Genomic DNA, 21,286 nt, shown 5'->3' with positions numbered 1-21,286 from the left:
TTTCGTTCGACTCCCTGCACGTCCTGTGCACTCAGAGATGCCGCCGACCCCCTGCATGGCCGTTCTAGGAGCCACCTGCCCCGCTTCTCTGCTTCTCTTCTGGCTCCTTCTCATTGAGCCAGTTCGTGTGCGCCCTCCAAGTGCTTCGGGAGGAGCAGCCCCACGTGAGGTAGTTCTGGCCAATGATAGGATGGGAAATTTTCCAGGGCGGGGCAACTTGCTGGGGAAAGTTTTTGTAGCTTCTCAAAGAGGCATTTGGGAAGGCAGAGCCCCCTCTCTGCTGTTCCCAGCTGTGTGAGAACTGGGGAGAGTAACGTGACAGTGGGGAGGAGGAAGAAATGGGGTCTTGGTTGGCGTGGTCACACTGCGGGATTTCCCCAATCCCAGACTTCTCATTGTCTGCGATTATTGCTCTCTTTTCGTATCCGGTCATTTCAGTAGTCTCTGGTGACCTGCAGGCTGAAGTATACTAACTGGTGCGATAGGCACAGAGCGTGAACACCTCCCGGTTTAGGCTTATGTCACGTTTTTCTGACACTTGACATGTGTATAGAATCCAAATTCAATCCAGCCATGTAATTCCTCTTTCCAGTAAGCACCGCTCTCCCTCACTTCAGTGGGTCAGAAAACTGAGGCAGTCACCCCTGTCTCTCTCACCTGTCCGGGTCTCAGCCCTCCAGCCTCCATTAAGCTCTCTCCATTCATCAAAGTTACATATTGTATATGCAAGTGTATTAATAGACTGAAGATGTTGACGAGCATGGAAGTGTGTGTATACGCTGTGCTAGCCCCTGCGCACGCTGCTTGCATACGACTCTTATAGCAGCTCAGGGAGATGGAGATTCAAACCCTATTTTTACAAGTGAAAACACAAGCCTGCAGGCTAATTCACTCACCACTGATGAGCTGGCAGCTGGGAGTGTTGGGGTTAAACTCGTGTCTCTTGGAGGTGACAGCCTGCACTTTTCTCCACTCCATGTTTATTAGTGAGCATTTACCGAAGGCCGACTGTGGGTCAGCATCCCCTTTGTTTCTTATTTTCTTACATGTTTTTACCCTACCTATGCGTTTTTCTCACTTTATCTTTCTACTCTCAATTGCACGTGCTCAAGAGGATTGTGAAAGTTACTGGATAGTTATTTTTAAAATAATGGTTGTTTCTCTCGTTATAAACGTTGTGTACTTATTGTAGAAAATTTGGAAGGTACGAAAAGTGTAAAAAAAAAATGAGTCATCAATGATCCAAAAAAAGATTTTTTTTTCTTGCTCTGAAGCTATTCTTCTTCACACAATACTGGCAGCCGCCTAGAGGAAGGCGGCCACTGCTCTCTCCCTGAGCTTCCTGTGGCACCGAGCACAAGGGGAAAAGGAAAACAAAACACAGCCCTGGCTCCCCCGCCCCCCCCACCCCGCCACGTCCCCTCCCCCTCGGATCTCACGTGGGACCTACTTTCTCTCCTAAAGGATGCACGCCCTCGCCCTCCCACAACACACTTATTTGAATGAATAACAGCATTACCCCTCCCCCCGCCCCCAGTATAAAGATGCTTTACTCATGAGCAAAGAGACTTCTGGGGCCCTAGGTGATCCAAATATCTGAATTAGAACTTAGCCTTGTCTCCCTCTACGCCATTCTCACGGGACTTTGTGGACTGACGGTCCGACCCCTGCTGGGATGAACCTTCTAGACTTTGGGGAAGGACCATCTGGTTTTAATTCTGTGGGAGACACGGTTCCCCCGGGGGTCTGCTTCTCAAACCCACCTCTCCCTGCTGCGCTCCTTCATACAGAACCGTAAGTGGTGGCCCTAGAATTGGCTCTGCCTTGTCGCTCTCCCCAGAAAGCCATTTACTGTGACCCAATTGGGGAAGACTTGAGGGTGGGGGCTCAGGAGAGGGTGGCTGGACTTAAAAACCACAAGTTTACCAAGAACAAAGAGTGAGCGAGTGACTCATGTGTCCTGAGCTGTGTCAGGGAAAGAATCATGCCCAGCATCAGATAATAGCCCAGTTGGCCTCTCTCTGAGCTGACTGGGCCATATTGGGAATATAAGGCCAGGCCTTAACAACAGCCAGGAGGGAAAGGATGAACTTTGTTCCAAGTCTCTGGAGAGCAGAGCTGGATCATGGACAGATGAAAGGAAGACACAGGGTTAGGCACGAGGAAAAACTGTCTAATGTTGACAGTTCAACAAAGCCCGGCCATGACATTCTGCTGGGGTCCCCACCACCAAGAACCCCACCGCCACTGATGAGACCGCTGAGAGACAAGGTCCGGGTAGGGGTGTCGGTGAGACTGGCCCAGGGAGCCCCGACGCTGGCCTGGAGGACAGATCATCTGTATGTGTTAGCAGCAAGCTCTCTATCGTGCATACCTGCAGCCCAGCACTCGGTGCCCACCAGGCTAGGCAGCTTGTCGGGACCACTGCAAGCAGATACCGATGGGTGAGGTCCTGGATTTGTCTGCCTGTGAAGGAGAGACAGCTCTCTCAGGCTCAGCTCCAAGAAACCTTCCCAGGAAGCCACAGCTCGAACGGGTGAAGGAAAGCCCATGAGCACACCAGCGTTCCACACGGAGCTTCTCCCCGTGACCCTGAACCCACAGAGAGGCCCACACGCTTGTGGGTGAGAATGCCAGTGTGGGGGAGGCTGCAGGGGACAGAACGGAGGTGCTAAGGATGGGGCGCGCACGAAGCTGAAATGATGTCTGCGAATACATTAGTCAGTCACAGTGACGGTGCTGAACCGAACCGCCAGTCCTCTAAAGAAGCTTATGTAATAGCTGAGCACAGGGAAATGGGAGTCGAATTACACATGCTGTCGCTCCAGGCTTGGGGGAGTGTGGTCCACCCCCTCCTTTTGCAGGGAGACAAATGCTCCCTTTGCAGCTGGAGGGATCGTTTTCCAAAGGGGGCCACCTGTGACCACAGCATGCCCTCCTGGGTTACACATTTATTAGGCTGGGGCCAGCCACTCGCACTGGCTAAGGCTGGAGTGGCCTCTCTTTGTCTCCCCCTCTCCGCATGACATCCTTGGCCAGACTTTGCTCTCAGGTTGTTGCAGCTACTTGGAGCACTGCGAGGCCAGGGGTTATGAGGCCACGTGTGGTAACAGGAGGAATGAGTGTTCTGATTGATTAGTAATGCCTGCCACAGATAAAAGAGTGTGAAGTGGCTGCATGCACCCTGGGCACGCAACCCTGTTGTACGTCATGCTGACCTAAACCCAGGTTTCAGTACTCGCCTTCACTCCATTGTTCAAAACCCTCTAGCCTCAAACACAAACGTCTAGAAAGTTATCAGAGTGAGTGGAAGGGCCCCTCAAATCCCAGTGTATCAGCCAGCCAACAACCCCAGATCGCCATGGCCTCGATGGTAGAGGAGAATCAAGAATCTCTTAGGTTCTCTTGTAATAGGAATTTCTCCAATACCTTGTAGTAGGGTGTGGAATGAAGAACTGTACCCACGCCCTGCAGGTCCTCGGAAGCTGGCATCCTGTGCTTGAGCCAACTCAAACAAGGGAAGGCTGCCCCTGCCGCTGACTGCCACCTCTCCCAACTCTGTCCCTGGAGAGTAGGGAGATAAGCATTCTGCTGGCAAAGGCACCACTACCGGCCAGGGATCACTGTCTTGTCCTTTCTGAGCATGTCGGCCCCGCACTATTACCGACATAAGGGCGAACGGGGACTATGGGCTGCTTCCTAACCAGATCCCTCTCTCCACTTCAGAAGCCCCAAAGATATCCCTGGCAAGTTATCTTTTTCCCTTTAGCCAGGGTGTTCTTAGACACTTAGGAAGTAGTGGGGGTGGGAATTTTTAAAAAAGATTTTTGTATTGTTTGCTCACGGGGGTTCAGAGAATAATTCCAAAGGAACAAAGGACAATAAAAAGCACAGAGCTGGACTCAGAAGAGAAAGCCCTATACCAGAGGAAGAAAGACTGAGGAGGGGAAGAATTAGAGCAACGCAGAGAATGGGCATCAACTAACTGCACGGACAGTGAGTGGTGGGGCTGGGATTTGAACCCAGGTCTGCTTAATCCCAAAGTCTATGTATATAAAAGGAGAAGAAGGCACTAGGAACAACTCTTTTTTTTAAAGTGCTTTAAAAAGATCTTCCTCGTGAAATGCAAGAAGATTTCAGAAAATCTACAGTAGTTATGATCAGGGAGATAAGAGGACATTTCAACTAAGAAACCAGACAGACCAACTTGTTAGAGCAAATAGAACAAATAGAACAAATAGAGCAATAGAACAAATACTTGTTGAAGTCAGTATAGAGTAAAGCATGTGCTTAATGAAGCTAAAGATAAGCATCATAGAACCTATAAAGCATGGAAACGAAATGAGCCCAGAGATAAAGAAGGCGGCTCCTGTGCACAGCACACCTTCCACGTGTCAGGCTCTACCCACATGACACCTCTTGAAACCATTGCACCAGCTCTGTACCAGGCACTGTCTCCACTTCAAAGAGGAGAAAGCTGATGCTCAGAGAGGTTAGGGAATGCATAAGTGGGGCCGACATTCCAGGTGTAGGTGGCCAGCCCCTCTTCTGATTGGCCTGTGCCCATGGAGTAATGGCTAAGTATTTTGAATTGCTCCCCTGCTTGAAAATAAACAAACAAACAAAAGATGCCAGGCAGGGAAGGCGGCCCACAGAAGCACGCTGAGAGCAAGAAGAGGGGCCCCAGAAGGAGAATCAAGGAGACCTGTGCAGAGTGAGGATAACTGAGTCAAGCCATAACGTCCCTTACTGTTGGAGCTGCCATCGCCTTTGGGGGCTTAGCAGCTGTACCTCACCCTCAATTTCATAAAATCTACTTTCCAAATCCCTGTGGGCTCAGCCCCCTTATCCCCTTTTCTTGGTGAGCACTTTCTTATTTCTCTACTTCACCCAGCAGCCCCCAAACCAGATTCATAACAGCAACTGTCCTCTGTCCTCTACTCTCTGGTGATGAAACTGTCAGTAGACTAAATGGCGAAGTCCCCAGATGCTCTGCATTTCGGTGTGAAGTTTCCACCCAATACGCAGTCTTTGAAGTCTCTGAGTGCTGGATCGGTGACCCTCCAGGTCACCATGCAGAGACAAGCAAGCTGTAGTAGACTGCCTTTACATTGCTTCGGTTCCTCCCCTCTTTGATCTCCAGCCAAAGTTCCTTCACTTTGATTCCCTCCCCTTGGCTCCTCTTGGATGTACAGAAATCCAAGCATCCCCTTTGACAAGCTTTATTTCCGTTGACCCTGGTAAATTCTCTGTAAGCCACATTTCCCATCCCATAAAAGTGGTGTTACCGTCACAGCTGAATTGATCTCCTCGTGTTGAAATCTCAGGTTCACTTTGTTAGCCACTTTGCTCTACACTCAGATATCTGGGGTCTTAATAGTCTTTCAGTGATCTCACTCGGCATTTTCTCCAGCAACTTACTGAACACCCTCTCTATTTTATACCTGATGCTACCAATTAACTAGTTTCAGGACATTTTCTCCCCTAATTCACTTTCAGTTTTAATTTAAAGCCACATTCATTCAGTCAATAAATATTTATTGCCACCTACTACATGCTAAGCAATAAAACGGGGAGAGGTGGCTCTGAGGTTCTCTTAATGAGCAAAACTACCGACCAGAAAGGTTCTGCTTATAGTCATGGCAGAACAGCTCTTGCGGGACCTCCCCTCTCACATGTACCTGTTATGAACCCTACACACGCACACACAGACAGCCTATTGCAAGGCACTAGATCTGTTCCATGGAAGGAAAGAAATGACCATAGGGGATGTCTGTATTTTTACAGTTTCTGACCTAAGGGCAGGCCCAAGTCGAGTTGTACATGGTGGCTACAATTTGGATAGAAATCTTCCCTCTGACTGAGGAATTCGAGGACAGAGATCAGGGAACTACAGCTGGAAAGTAAGGAGAGATGTCCCAGGAAAGGGGCACCCCACAGGAGCCCCAAATTCTGACTGTAAATTCTGCCCCGATCTCCCTGAATGATGCATGTAGGGGGCAGGGTCCAAGCAGCCCAACTGAGGCTAGCAGAACTAAATAAAGATGCCAGCTATTTCCCACTCAAGGGAAACTGAGTTTAGAGTTTAAGTTGACTGCCTTAACAAAATCATTTCTGTTTTGAGAAATATAATAGAATCAAGAGTCTCTTCAAGTCTCATGTATAATGTTCAGGATGTAATACAAAATTACTAGAAAAAAAATTAAATAAAACAAGAACATGTGGCCCAAACTCAAAAAGAGAGACAATCAATAGAGATCTAACCCAAGAGGATCCAGATGTTGGAGTTGATAGAGAAGAACGATAAAGTTGCTATTATAATGTTGCTCGAGGGTATAAAGGAAAATATGTTTGTAATAAATGAACAAATAGGAAATATCAGCCACAGCACAGAAACTACAAAGAGAACAAAAACTATGTATTTTTTATTGTTGTTCAAGTACAGTTTTCTGCCTTTTCCCCCCACCCCAGGCCAACACCCAGCCCTCCCTCCCCTGTTTGCACCCCTCTCCCCCATTATTGTCCATGTGTCCTTCATAATTGTTCCTGCAAACCCTTCACGCTTTGAAGGTGAATTTCAAAGGAATTACAGGGAATTTCACCCCTGAAATTCCCTCCCCTCTCCCCTCTGGTCACTGTCAGCCTGAGAACAAAAACTATTAATCAAACCATCTACCTCCCCACCAACACTTTCCTCTGCACTATGTGAGTTGTGCCTTTCACCAGGGACAGTTACACAGTTCTGATATTGACATTATTTTAGCACCTTAAAAGTGGAAGGTATTGGGCAAGCTTTCAGGAGCGAATATACAACACAAAACCTTAAATTCTAGTCACAAAAAAACAGATCTTTTCATCTGACAGCCTCCATCCACAGGTTACAAGAGATTATATACGCCCTTATATATAGGACACTTCTCATGTCCTCCCTTCTCTTTCAGGTCTTAAATCAGTAGAAGAAATTGCAGCCCTGCTATGGCCTCTTTCCAGCTCCCAGATCAGTCCTGATGGAGCCACTTGCCCCACATAAAGCACAGAGGAATGAGGATGAGGGGCCGGTCCTCAGGTTTGATACACCGCCACATGTCTCCTGGAAGGAGAAGTATCCTTCCGCCAACAAAAGTATCCTCCACTAGATGATTAGACAGATCAGTTTTATTGAAAGTTAAAATCTCTGGGTACAGCCTTGGCTGGAGTGGCTCAGTGGATTAAGTGCCAGCCTGACAACCGAAAGGTTGCCGGTTCGATTCCCAGTCAGGGCACATGCCTGAGCTGTGGGCCAGGTCCTCAGTGCAGGGCGTGTGAGAGGCAACTGATCAATGTATCTCTCGCACATTGATGTTTCTCTCCCTCTCCCTCTCTTTCTCCGTCCCTTCCCCTCTTTCAAAAAATAAATAAATAAAATCTTAAAAAAAAAACTCTGGGTGCAGAAATCAAAGGGAGTCTCTAGTCACTGTAACATCTCTTCATCCAGTTTCATTAATAGGTGTTTTGTTTCCTTTCAAAACCTGGTATGGAAGAGGTTCTCAAACTTGGCTACATGTTGGAATCACCTGGAGATGCTGGGAACATATATTAAGATCACAGGGCAAGGCTACTTATATAGCCACCGCAATGGCCAAAAGAAATTGTTTTAAGACAGAAAATAGCAACTGTTGGCAAGAATTCTGACATACTGGGAGTATAAATTGATACAACCACTTTTAGAACTTCTCAGCAATATCTTCTAAAGCTGAACACCCTATAACCCAGCAATTTCATTCCTAGGAATAGACCCAACAGAAATTTCTATACACGCTTACCAAAAGCATTTACAAGAATTGAATAGCACCATTTATAACAGTCCCAAGGTATAAACTGTCCAAAATGCCCACCAACTGTAGTCTAGAAGAGAATTATCCTGTATTCACACAAGGGAACATTGTACAGCAATGAGAATGAGCAATGTACAACTGGACTCTCACAAGGGCAACCAAAACAAGCCAAACACACACACACACACACACACACACACATACACAAATACATGCTACATGATTCCATCTGTGTAAAATTCAGTAACAGGCAATACTGACCTATGTTGTCAATAAGGACAGCGATTTGAGGGTGAGGGTGACTGGAAAATGGGTGCTTCTAGAGTACTGGTAATATTCTGGGGGGGCGGTTAGCTGGATATGGGTTACATAGGCATGTTCAGTTTGTGAACATTTCATTTGCATTGGATTTGCGTACTTTTCTATATGTTTTTACCTTAATTCATTAAAATTTTTTAAACTACTGGTACCTGGGTCCCACCTCCAGAGATTCTAGTTTAATTGATCTGAGGTGCAGCCAGGCATTAAAAACTCTAAATGCCCCCCTGGTGGGCCTCACACACATCCAAGAGCCGCTGTGTTAGAGCTTGGCAACCCTCCTCACTATTTCTTGGAGCAGAAAGTGCTGCTGCCTCTCTAGATATAGAGCAGATGTGTGTGTGAGGGGGGAACACTGGTAGCTCCAGGGGAGGTTTATAGGCATCATATGGAAAAAAAGATCCATCATCAAATGCGTTACTTTTAAAGTCTAATTATCAACTGCATTTCTAGAGCTAAGTACTTTATCTACACCACAGGTGGCAAATGCAAGGCCCATAGGCTAAATCCGGCCCTCCGCCTTGTTTTATCCAGCCCGGTACCTTGTTTCTACCCAGCAGCAGCACCAAGCTCTTGCTTAACTGTGAAGGAGCAGTTACATTTATACAGCCCTACAGTTACATTTGGCCCTTTGAAGGCACCTGCGAGGCTGATGTGGCCCCCAGGGAAAATGAGTTTGACACCCCTGATCTACACTATCTCATTTAATCCTCACAACAAGCCTATGATAAAGGTACTATTAACCCTTATTTTACAGAAGGGTAAACTAAAACTTGGCGGGGTCATTGCCAAGGTCATAGCCCTGTAAGCAACAGGGCTAGGATTCGAATCCACAGTGTCCTTGACACTGAAGCCCCTGCTCTTAGCCGCTGGCCTAGTCTGCCTCTCCAGGCAGTACTTGGCTATAGGACTTGGCAGGCTAATGCAGGTGCTGGTCATACGGCATTTCCCAAAGTGGTTTCTTCGCCTCCGCCCCTTCCCTTCCACCCCACCATCCACAGCTCTGGCAGATTCTTCATTATGAAACCAAGTCTGATTCCATTATTTCCCCTGTAGGGAAGCCTTTAATACTTCTCCATCGCCTATGGAGTCAAGTCTAAATTCTTCAGCCTAATGGGTCAGCCATCCCCTATATGGCCTTGGCATTTTAACTTTATCTCTGGCCATCCTAATATCCCAAACTCACTAACCACTAAATTTACCTGCTCCCTGAACAGGCCCGATGGGTTCACACCTCCACCTTGGTCCCCACCATTTGTTGAGGCCCTGCTATGTGCCGGGGGCTACATACACATAAATTACCTTGAATTCCCACAATGAGCCATTTAAAAGAGGTATCACTGTCTCCAATACATAGATGAGAAAGTGGAGATACATCCTGATGTGCCCAACGTCACCACTCAACAGTGGCAGAACGAGGACTTGAACCCGGATTTAGATTTCTGTGCTACGAAGCGCCGTGTGGCTTTCACCACAGCACACCTACCGCCTCACCCTTACCCACGCGGTTCCACGAAGGGGCAATACCCTGCTTTCCCTCCACCTGGCAAACTCCCCTTTGTCCTTCGAGAGCTAGTGCGAGTGCTATAATAATCATATCGATCATCTCTTAAGTGCTTTCCAGGCACCGTGCTCAACACTTGACTTGCCTTGTCTCATTTACACGACGTCTCAATGCTCTTTTTATTCCCTCTGAATTGTTCTTTATCTGCCCTGTGCCAAATGCATTTCCTTCTCCTCTCTAGTTCTCTTTCATGGTGTGCAACGCTCTCCAGTAATTGTCAGTTTCAGATCTGCCTCTTCCATGGGACTAGGTGCTCTTGAAAGACAAGGCATACGTGTCATGCACCTGGACACCCTGCTGCAGAGCCACCCAGCACATGGTAGGTAAAAAATGAGAGAGAGTGGACAGGAAGGTGGGAGACCAGGAGACTGACAATTCGCTGAGCTGGTTGCATCAGTTCCGTCACAGGGAGTGGCCCTTTGGCTTGGAACCAGAGCTGTGGCATCCAACAGGTGAAACAGAGCTGACTGCTGGGAGAAGAGGTCGCACTGAGGGCCAAACCCAGGACACATGTCACCTGGTCCCCACCTAACCTCCCATGAAAGGCTGGGTTGGGATCCCAGCTAGCTTCACCATCTATTTGACTCTGCAAGCTTGCAATTGGCTCCATATACCCCTGCCCCAGTGAAGCAATGGTTAGGGTCACTCCACAGCACTGTATGAAGTACTCTCAAGTGCTCTTTGCCTTGTGTTGCTCACAAGTTATCCCCAGTGAGTGAAGATCTCCAGGACAGGTGGCCCAGGAAAATGTACAGCAAAGGTGTGGCTCCCCACAGGTGAGTAGATGAGCCGATCATACCCCTTTCTACATAGATCTATTCTTTCTGAGTAGGAGGCCCCTTTACAAGACAGAGACATCTTTGATCCTCACTCATTCACCGAACACCCGTTTGGTGTATTCAGTCTACAATAGGCACTATTCAGACCACAGCTCCTTGTAACCCCTGGGGTAACTGCCTATGCATACCACCCACGTCCAAACACTATGAGCTCCAGGGTGTTGGACTTTTAAGCCAACCTCTGCTCCCTTGCTCTTGCTCTTACTGAACTCACATACATTTGCCCGAGTACAGAGATCAGCGAGTTGTACCCGCTGCAAACCCAGCTGGGTTTCTGCACAGCTCCCCTCCAACACGCCCCATTAGTAAACAGAGACGCCACCAGAGGGACTATTTCAAAATTACTTTTCCCTTCCTCACTGTCCACCTCTTCTGCTGCCCCCACTAGAGGTAAGCTGCATGATTTTTTTGCTTCTAATCAAGTCATTTTTTTGGAGAATTTCAAGCCCACCCCACCCCCATCATAGTGCATACAGTATTTTATTCATTCAGTTGTGATATTCATGGAGACAGAGCCTGTCAAACAACAGGTAGCTGAGTTTATGCATTCCTCTGGCACACTTGAACCACACTGCTCTTCCTCTGATTTTATTTGCCCTCCAGGAGACAGGGATCGGTCTGAGGGCAGAAGCTGGTTGAATCGAATGTTATGTCTTTCGTTCCAAGCATAAAGCCAGGTAAAATGTAGTTCTTAAATATTTAACAATCTTTATGTAGGCACAGTTTAAAGGGTCGAAATTTGAATGGCTGTGGAACCTGACTCAGAGACATCTTTTCTATTTTACTCTATCATACCAGCAAAAGTTGAAGTTCCTTCATACTCAGGGTTGGAAAAGGGAACAGAGAAAGGTGTTCCCATACACTGTTTATGAAATCGAAATTGACTTGGCCTCTTGAGAGGACAGTTTGACAATGTCACAGCTCAAATTGCAGAAACTTTTCCTTATGGATAAAACCACACCAGTATACAAAGATGTAAGCTGTACAAGCAAGGATGTGGCAGCTTCATACATTTAGGGCAGGAAAGAGCTGGAAACGATCTCAAATGTCAGCATGGAAGTAGAAATAAATTATGGTAAGTTTTTATTACTGGAATATCATGTAGCCTTCCAGACCGAGGTGTATCTCTCTGTGTCGACAGGGGCCGAGATAAATTAGCTGAAAAAAGGAAGTTTCAGAGGAGTGATGTATAGTTCTGTTAGAATGAAAAAGGATAAGCATGTCAATGGATATGGATTTGTACATGGAGAGGAAATTTGTGGAAAGACACATGAAACACTCAGGAGTTTCTTCTGGTGAAAGGAATGAGCGGCCGGGGACCATGTTTGGGAAGATGTCAATTTCCATGCTCCACATTTCCATACTGCTTAAATTTTAATAATGAATGTGTATTCTTTGAAAATTAAAAAGCATAAAATATAGCAATAAGAAAACAGAAGCTGGATTTTATATGTTAAAAAAACACACAAAGGAAAGTTTGGAGGAAGTTGTCCCTGTTTCTTTAAAAGACAACAGGTGATGTCTAGAGGGCATCCTTTGCTCTCTGCCCAGCCCGTGGGATGGACCACAGAGTCCCAGAGGGGTCTGGAGACCAAGAGAGTCACCGAGAAGAGCCAAGAGCCCTGAAGAGAGTAAGCGTGAGAATTGTGCCTTTTACTTGCTCTTGGATCGCGGGAAGTAAAACCAGTTCTGACTGAGACGCTGAACCATCCTAGGAGCCAAGAAATTCTGAGAACTCACGAGGGTGGCACAAACACTAGGGCCTCTAACCAGCACCAAGAAGCAAAGGCTAAGGAAGCCCAGGTAAGTAACGACACACGTGACCTGCATGAGCAAAGGAGCTGACCCAGCCACCAGGGACGTCAATGGCACAGGGCTCCGCTCACCTGTCCCCTCTGCTCTGAAGCCATCTGTGGCTCCCAGGGGCTGACTTTGCTGATACTAATGTAGTATCAACAGTTGATATACACCAGATACATCCCATGTGCCAAGCAGAGGCTAACTGGTCAACCATATCATCTCACACTATTATGATTCCTATTTTACATGGGGGGAGATGGGGGCTTAGTGGAGTTAAGCAAGTAACTTGCGCAAGGTTACAGGAAGTGGTGGAGGAGGGAATCCAACCCAGGTCTGACTCCAGAGCCAGCCAAAGTCACTGCTAGCCCTCCCTCCACTTGGGGACGGACTACAAGAAAACACTCCCTCAGAGTAGGGACAGCCCTGGGCAGCACCGAAGCATGTCCATCTAAAGAAAAGCCAGAGAAAACAGGGATCACGTGCAAGTGCTTTGAAGCCAGATGTTGTGAGTTCAAATCTTCGCTCTGCCGCTTACTGGCTGTGTAACCTGCAGAAAGTGGCTGAACATCTCTGTGCCTCACTTTCCTTAGCAGCAAAATCAGTACTAATGCCACCCCTTAGAGTTGCTAGGAGGACTGAAAGAGTTAAATAGACAGCGATGGGCTCATCATAAGTACCAAATACTAATGACTATTATTCACATTAAGAAAAAGACACCCTCTCCTCCAGGCAGATGCAATTCTGCAGAGTACAGATTTTGGCAGATGGAGCAGGCTGGGTTCCAGCCCCTCCCTCAGCCAGGTGCCATCCAGCAGAACACGACTCTACAGCCTCACACCGGGCCTGCTGACCAACTAACTCCCATGCACTGCCAGTTCTTCCTCCTAGCTCTCCCTCCACCGGCCCAGCTGTGAATCAGAACCACCTGGCACACCTTTTAAAAATACAGATTCCCAGGGCCCTGCCTTAGCCGGTTCTAATCCAGGCAGGCTGGGCTAGGGCCCAAGGGTCTATATATTTATCAAGCCGCAGGTGAGTCAGAAAGAATGTGTTCCTGGACACACTTCTCTGGAAGCACCAGAAGCCCCTCAGCCCTTGCTCGGGCTGTTTCAGTGGCCCCATGAGAGCAGGCAGCCCTCCCGACACACTGGGTCCCAGGCCCGGGCCCGGAGAGGAGGAGCATGGTAAATATGTGACTCTGCCAGCCAGCCAGCAGATCAGGTGGCTGTGCGAGCCGGTGCGGCAGGCTGACTTTGCTTTCATGTATCAGTGGACTGTACCAAGCACCCCTCACCTTTACTTAGACTTGAGGTTCCCCAGACCCTTGCCACCCAAAGGGCAGTGGACAGACCAGCAGAATAGCTTCCCCTGGGAGCTCGTTAGAAATGCAGGCTCTCGGGCCCCAGTCCAACTGAATCAGTCTGCTTTCTACAGGAACCCCAAGGGCAGCAAGTCTGAGGTAGACACCTGGGATCTCCCGCCCTGTCTGAGTAAACTCTAACCACTGGGTTCCTCTAACCCATCCAAATGCCCTTTGGGGCCAAACTTTTCCTTCGAACTCCCTAAGAGCCCCCCAAAACACAGTGTGAGCCTTTCACTAGCCCACACCCTTGCTCAGCAGCTAGCCTGGGGCTCACGGCAAACCTTTGCTTTAATAAGTTATTTATTTCAAAGTCCACCTTAAAATGCACCCTCCTAATACACTGAAAAGGAGACAGTGCTCTAACCTTAACAATTCTGGGGCAGAGAACATTCCTTTCTTTTGTACAGAGTCACGACCCCTGCTTCCCTGGCCAAAACCATCCAGAGGTATCGGATGGCCCCCCAAAAACAAGCAATGTCTTCCTGTTGGCCAAGCTTCAGGAGACTGGGCAGATTTCACACTGGAGCTTAACCTCATTAATCCAAGGCCTATCGCATTGCTGTAAATGTCAGTGGAAAATAGCCATTCAGTGGGTTTCCTTCATTCCACCAGAAAGGGAAAAAACAGGAAGCCGACAGCAGCTGCGCCCCAGCTTGGCAGATCCCAAGGGCCCAGCTGACAGGGCGTTCCTTGTCAGCACCTACGGTCCCCTGCCCCGGCCTGCTTGTCCAGATAAAGGTGGGTCCTGTGTCGACATGACCGAAACGCAGTGGTGATTGCTATTCGGATCCTTTAGGCCCCAAAGCACCTGCTTAGGAAAGAAAACAGCGTGGTCTGCATATCTTCGGTCTGAATTACCAATTGGCTTATCGTCACTCAGATTCATCTAAATCTCTTCTTCCCATTCAAAATGTCCCACACGCCAAAGCTCTGGGACTCCAGGGGACATAAGGCGTTCCAAGGCCTCATTCATCTCTTTAATGCATATTGATTGTCTCCTGTGTGCCAGGCATCCTGCTGGGCAGCTGGGGACGCAGAGCTGAATGAACTCGACACAGTCACTGGCCTTCCGCCGGGGCTTACAGCCCAGTCTAAGCTCTCTCAGCCTTGGCACTATCGACATTTAGGATCATTTCATCTCTTGTTGCGGGGGCTGTCCTTTGCTCTGTAAGATACTAACAGCCTCCCTGGCCCCTACCCCGCTAGATGCCATAGCACCCTTCCCCACCTGTGACAGCCAGGCACTGTCTTCAGGCATTGTCAAATGTACTCTGGGGCGCCAAATGGCCCCCAGCTGAGAACCAGTGACGCAGGAGGTGAGACAAACTAAAAGAGTCATGGCCACAGATAACCATGTAATCGCAACTTTACTAAGTACCACAGAGGAGAATATTGTGGATACTACACCACAATAACTTGGACACCAGGCATTTGTGTGTCATTACAAACCCTTATGACAACACTGATGCACACATACATACACACACATATATATATATATATCTGTATTCCAGATGAAGAAACTGAGGCTCAAAGAAATGGAAATTGTCCAGGGCCAAAAAGCCAGTGGAAGGCAGAGCCAGACTTTCAACCCTGGCCTATAAACAGGTAGGGATGAGGTCACGTGAGGCTCTGACCAGCCATCCTGGGTCATCGTGGAGCCCCACCACCACCTGCCACATCAATCAAGCTGCAAACGGACTAAGTGAAGGCACGTGGCTGGGGCACCATCGGGCCGAAGAACGCGACCTAAACTCTGAGACATCCAAGAACACCTCCCCCTCGCCAAGTGCCTGCACACAGGGCCTTCCCAAAAGTCAGGGCAGGGAGAGAATGGGGAAGTCCCCAGGTAACTAGAGCATACTCCACTGTGACTCATCTCCAAAGAGCCTACTGCCCAGCATCTAAGGGAACACAGTGAAAAAAAGCCAGACATTCTGCAGTCAGCTTTCGGTATTCACACGGCGCATAAGTGAGGTGGTACAGGCTAGCACATGACAACTTCGGAGACCCCCTGACATGAATTGCTACCACATTTAAGCTGAATGCCTTTTGCAAATCACCTCATCCTGTGTGCTTTAGTTTACCCCTCCGTGCAATGGGGATAAATACGTCCACTTCAATGAGTTACTATGAGGATTCAATGGCAAGGCAAGTGAAAAGTGCGGACAGTGACCACTGCCCATAAGAGCACTTGGGACAATGTTAAAAGAGCCAGATCATGACACTTTCTCTACCCCCATCCTCTTCCTTTGAATGAAAAACTGAGACCCAGGAAGAAAGAAACTGATACAGAACTATCTCATCTCAGGAAGCATCTCAGGAAGAACGAGGGGACCTCCAGGCTTCCCGGGTAACAGGACGAGGAAGGGACAGTGAATGTATTGGCAAACGAGCACAGCCCAGCCCTTCCTCCCAGGCGGAAGTCAATCCTAGACTTTCTCAGGCGCTACAAACAGACAACCCTCTGTAGGCTGCAGGGCACCTGCTCCAGGTCAGTGAGTGTTCAATCACTCGGGGCCCCTTGGCAGGCAGGCCTCTGCCTGCCTCCCTGGCTTTGCCTGCTGCCCCTGCCTCCATATGCCTTGTGGTGACGGTGCCCCAGCTGCACTCCCCACTGCTCTCAAAGACGCCCGGCCTCCGTGCCTTTGCACAAGCTGTTCACTCTGCTCAGGCTGCCTACCCCTCTGTTACCACCACCTGGAAAATTGTCTCTGAAGGGCTCCAATGGGTTCCCACAGCAAACTTTGCCCACCTGTTATTGGTCATCACAGACTAATAATAACAGCAAGTAACATTTGCAATCACGGATTAATATCTAGAAGCCCTGAGCTAAATTTCTCACCCACGTGGTCTCATTTTTCTCCCCACATCAATACCCTACGCAGGTAGCTTACATGCTTGACAGGTAAGGCATCTATCTGTCCATCACCACCAGCTGCAAGCTGGCCGAGTCCGGAATGAAACCTGTTGGCTGGCCTGAGCCCACCCGTGCATCCATCGCTTTATTCTTCACTCCTCTTCCTGCCAGTGAAACTGTTACCCTTTGCTATCCATTGGGGACAGTAGCCTCACAATCTGTTTCCAGGCCTGCCTCTCCCCTCTAGAGAAAGAACCCTGAGAAAATCTTGAAACCCCTTGCTAAGCACGAGGTCTAAAAGAGAGCAAACATCTGTTGAATAAATGAATGAACCCTGAAAAAAATGGCAGCCAGAGGAGAAGGGCCCAGTAGCAGACTTCCTGAGGACAGGCCCATGCTGCACGCAGATTCCCAGGAGGCAGGACCCCCAGGCGGGGGGGCTTTCCCCGTCCTGGTAGCTAGAGGCAGAAGAGGTCTGACTCCACCAGACCAGAGGTGGTGGGAGCCCTCTGCAAAGGAGGAAACAGCAGTGACAGTGACAAGTATCACTTCCTGTGCTCCTGCCCACACCAGGTGCTGCACTAAGCACTTTCTGGGCTTTCTGGTCTCACAGAATCTTCACAACCCCATGAAGTCAGCATGACTGTCACTCCCATTTCACAGATGAGAAAGCCAAGACTCGGAGAGAGTTAATAATTTATTCAGGACCACAGAGCTGTTAAGCATAGAACCATAATTTGAACTAGACCGGTCTGGTCCCTTGCTCTTCATACGTTGTAATTTTCTGTAGGAGTCAGGCTCATCCAAGCCCTCCGTGAAGCTGTCTCTAAGATGTGCTGAGGATAAAGAAGGTCACCTGGTCTGTGCTGGAAGGAGGCCAGTTGGGACCCACTATTCACCAAATGCTCCAAGTCCTTGGTGCGGGGCGGGGGGTGGCGGTACAGGGGATGGGGGAGTGGAGGGGGTGGTGGCTAAGTGGGGGCAGGGGGGCAAGGTTGGGTGGGGATCCTGAGAATCCAAGCACAGCCCATGAATCCACATATGTGCCTTCTTCGACCTGCAAACCCAGGCTGGCTGCAGCCTCTGGGGGTTAGAGAAACCTCACTCTGGATGATGGAGCAGGTTTTGAGAGGAGCCTGGGGCTCTAGCTTCCAAAGAGTCCTAATGGGCTCTGCAGAGAGGTTTGGCCTTGGGGACCTCCATCAACAACCTCTTAGCCCCATGGCTCAGGCTCCCAAACAGACTTAGCTAAGTGAGGATTTAACCCCAACTCCAGCATCATTACCCGAGAGATGGAGTCTGAGGATGCACTGGCCTTGCCTTCCACGTCCTTCCATGCCAGCGCAGATCCAGAGAGCACAGGGTGGAAGGAGCCCCGATGCATGAGATGCAGAGGATGAACACCACAGCGGGGGCAACCGAAAGAGGGGCAGGAAGGATCAAATGGTCTTCCTGCAGGAAGACATTCCAGAGGCTGGAAAGAGCTGGAACCAGGAGAGGGATCAGGAAGTTTCCAGGGTGGAGGACACTGCTGGATGAACTACAGCTGACAGCAAGGTGCAAAACTGAACATCCAGAGTGGCCCGACTGACCTCTCACCCCCAGCATCCCCATGGCAGGTGGGAGAGAAGGGGCCGGGGAGTTGCGGGGGAAGGCCCCCTGAGCAGGCTGCCAGCTGAAAGGATTCACCAGCGCCCACCGGCCGCCTGTAAGCTGACTCTTTCTGACAAAGCAAGGGAGGGAGATGTGGGAACTCCCCCCGCCCCTGCAGAACCACCCACCAGGGCTCCACTTCTGCTGCTGCCCTAAAGACAGAGGTCCCACTCAAAACCAGTGTGAAAGGCGCCGGCATTTACTTGGGAGCACTCATCGCGCCAGGCTCCACTGCACCAAGCTCTCCCTATGGGTCCTCTCACCCATCCCCCAAATGGGGCTGCTTCTTAGCCCCATTTCCTGCAGGCAACTGAGGCTCCGACAGGCCAAGTGCCTTGCCCTGGGGCAGACGGAGCTAGTCACCAACGGAGCTAAAAAGCCTTATTACCAGCCTAGGAGGAATCCTCCCATATGGAGGGGTGTTCTCGGCGCTGCACCAGCCGCAGGAAATGGCAGGGCACACGGGGAACTACCCCCTCGGGCTGAGGCGGCTACCGACAGGCCCCTTCCCGAGAGAGCCCTGGGGGGAAAGGGCGCCTGGTACCTCAGCGCCCGGGTCCTCCACAGAGGGCGATTCAGAGGCGGCACCTGGTGCCCGCGGCCGCGGGGAGCTGGTGGGCTTTTCTGACAGCGAGAACAGGGGCCCATTATTTAGAATCCAATCACATGGGCGCCCAAGCAGCTCGGCTTTCGTTCTGAGAAGCGCTTAGGCAGCCGCGTCTCTCTCCCTTGGCGCCCGAGGTGCCCGGGAGTGCCTGGTTCCAGGCTCCCGGTAGGGCCAGATTCAAAGCTCCGGAGGCTCAGTTATACGCCAGGGGCTGGGAGCTGCATCATCAGCATCTCCAGTGCAGCCGGGCCCGAGCTTGGGGAGGAGGAGGAGGGAAGGAAGGAGTCTGCATCAGGGAAGGAGGCGGCAGCGAGCGCCTCCGCCTCCTTGCTCTCCACTCGGGGCAGGCGGGCAGCTCAGCCTGGGCGCTCCAGGTGACCTTGGGGAGACCCCCGGCGCGACCTCTCTGGGGCTGGATGAACAGTTTCAGCCCATCCTAGGCGCTCGGGGGAGCTCCTCCGGCCTGAGTCAAAGCGCGGGACTCAAGAAGAGAGGAGCGGTCCGGGCTCGGGGGACCCAGAGGCTGGCGCACGGCGGCCCTTTGAAGAGGCCGGGCGCACCTCTCCCCGGACACAACCACGCGCGGCGTCTCCCCGTGGACAGCGGGCTATGTCAGCGGGATCCCGAAGCTGGATGGGTCGGCACGTGTGGTCTCCTGCCCCTGGGGACCTTTCCCGCCAGAGCAGGAGCGCTCCCTGAGTCTGGCCGCTGCCTGCGGCGACCAAGCGCCGCCACGCGAGGGGGCGGCGCCCCCATGCCGGCCCGGAGGCTAGGTGGCGGGCTCTTTGGTGCAGGTTGTAGCTCCGAATTCCTGTCAAGGAGCCCCGGGGCAGACAGCCACACGAGAATCCAGAACCAACCGAAATCTCCCTGCCCGCCCCAAGATCGGGTCACGGCGACCCCGGCCAACAACCTGCCAATGAGCCCCCCTCTCCCTCCGGCCTCGTCGTTGGCGCGCGAGCCCCGGGAGAACGCTCCAACACCAGCCAGCCTCCCTGGACAGGCGCTACCCGAACCTGCCTTTCCAGTACCCCCTCCCCCCAATTATCTTAAGCCGCCAGCGGGTGGCCAAAGCGCCCCACACACCCCCAGCCAGGCTGTCAGAGGCCGGGACCACCTCCCCGCCTCCATACTCATCCCCCGCCCGCGGGGTCCAGACGCAGAGCGCAGCGGTGAGGCGGCGCCTCCGCGGAACTCACCCTCTCTCCCGAGCCCTGCCCGGGCGGCTCCGGGCCCCGGCTGTGTCTGTCCCCAAGCTGCAGCTGCCGGTGAGGCGACTGAAGCCGGCGCTGCTCGGCCGACTGCCTCCGCACCGCCCCTCGGCTCCTCCCCCAAGGCGGGGCCTGAGCTCCGGGGAAGCGGTGGGCGCGCTCCGCTGGGTCCAGCTGGCTGGGGAGCGCACGGAGGGGTCCTGGCGCTCTAAGGATAGGGGCCCCTCCTTTTAACAGCTGGAAATCGAAGGCAGTAGGGGCACGTCCGGACTTCGGAATAGTTTTCCTTATAGTCGTCCCCCTTTCCCGCCGCCACCACCAGCACCATGAACAGGGGAGCCCAGGACGGCATCCGTGCTCCCATTTAACAGAAGGGCACCACCAGGAAGCCCAGAGAGGGGCACTAACCTGCTAAGGTCACACAGAATTAGTACAGCGCCGGGAATGCCAGTCCCTTTCCTTGAGGGCCTGAGCAGCCCGAATCTGAAGGCTGCAGAGAACGTCAAGGAGACCGGCCAGCCCTTGCCCCGAAGGCAGGTCCGTGGGGGCAGGTCCCCCAGCTGGAAGGCGGAGAGAAGGAGCGAGACAGGGGATGGGGCGGGGGGAGGGGGGGCGGCTGTGACCTGCGACGTGGACTTGTGTCATTTCCTCTTTCTGGGAAGAAAGGAGGTGAGGCGCAGAAGGAAGGAAGTGGTCGTACCTCTGCTGACGTCTGCCATGACCTAGAAAGGGGCTGCCTCCCTGAGATTTAAGGCTAAAAATGGGGGGGGGGATAATGTTTTAAGGCAAACACTCGGTGGCTTCTATCATTGAATTTAAGCCTCTTTCTTGGGCTGAGAGCTCTGAGCTCCACCTTTTCTTTGCAAGGCAAGGGATTTAACTACCTTCAGGCTGCTGTCGAGAGGGCCCTACTCCCCCCTCCCCCACAGGAGGAGGAGAGAAAGTTAACAAAGGGGAAAAATCCAGCGTACAACATTCTCTGGAATCCACGCTCCCTGAGCTCTGGCTGTGGAACAATGGAGTCCTCTTCTCCACAAAGGGCCTTGTTTCCTGAGCTGCCTCAGCCTCCAGATTAGAGCCCTAGGGCCAGCCAGCCGGGTGCAGACAAGGTTTACAGTTTGGTGGGCTTAGGGGTTGTACCCCGTTAATTCAGTTCCCGGCAGGCTTGCGTGAAGAACTCCTTTAGGTTACTACTAGCAATGTTGCCCTGAGGCTGACAGCAAAACCTGAGTTCAGTGATGTTCTGCTTGCTAAGGA

The 21,286-nt window shown here is 51.0% G+C and overlaps 1 protein-coding gene across 1 annotated transcript in view; it reads right to left on the bottom strand.

Moving 5' to 3' along the window:
- The window catches only part of PPP1R16B (protein phosphatase 1 regulatory subunit 16B), an 89,317-nt gene extending 69,170 nt beyond the window's left edge, over positions 1–20,147 (bottom strand). Inside the window, exon 1 of the mRNA XM_028524601.2 lies at positions 20,018–20,147. The gene's annotated coding sequence lies outside the window, so the exon portion shown is untranslated. The remainder of the gene's footprint in view (positions 1–20,017) is intronic.
- Between the last annotated feature and the right edge of the window lie 1,139 nt (positions 20,148–21,286).

Source organism: Phyllostomus discolor, chromosome 9 (genome assembly GCF_004126475.2).
Source record: "Phyllostomus discolor isolate MPI-MPIP mPhyDis1 chromosome 9, mPhyDis1.pri.v3, whole genome shotgun sequence".
Lineage (NCBI taxonomy): Eukaryota > Metazoa > Chordata > Mammalia > Chiroptera > Phyllostomidae > Phyllostomus > Phyllostomus discolor.
The sequence above is the reverse complement of the archived record's forward strand: the minus strand, read 5'-3'. Positions and strand labels throughout refer to the sequence as shown.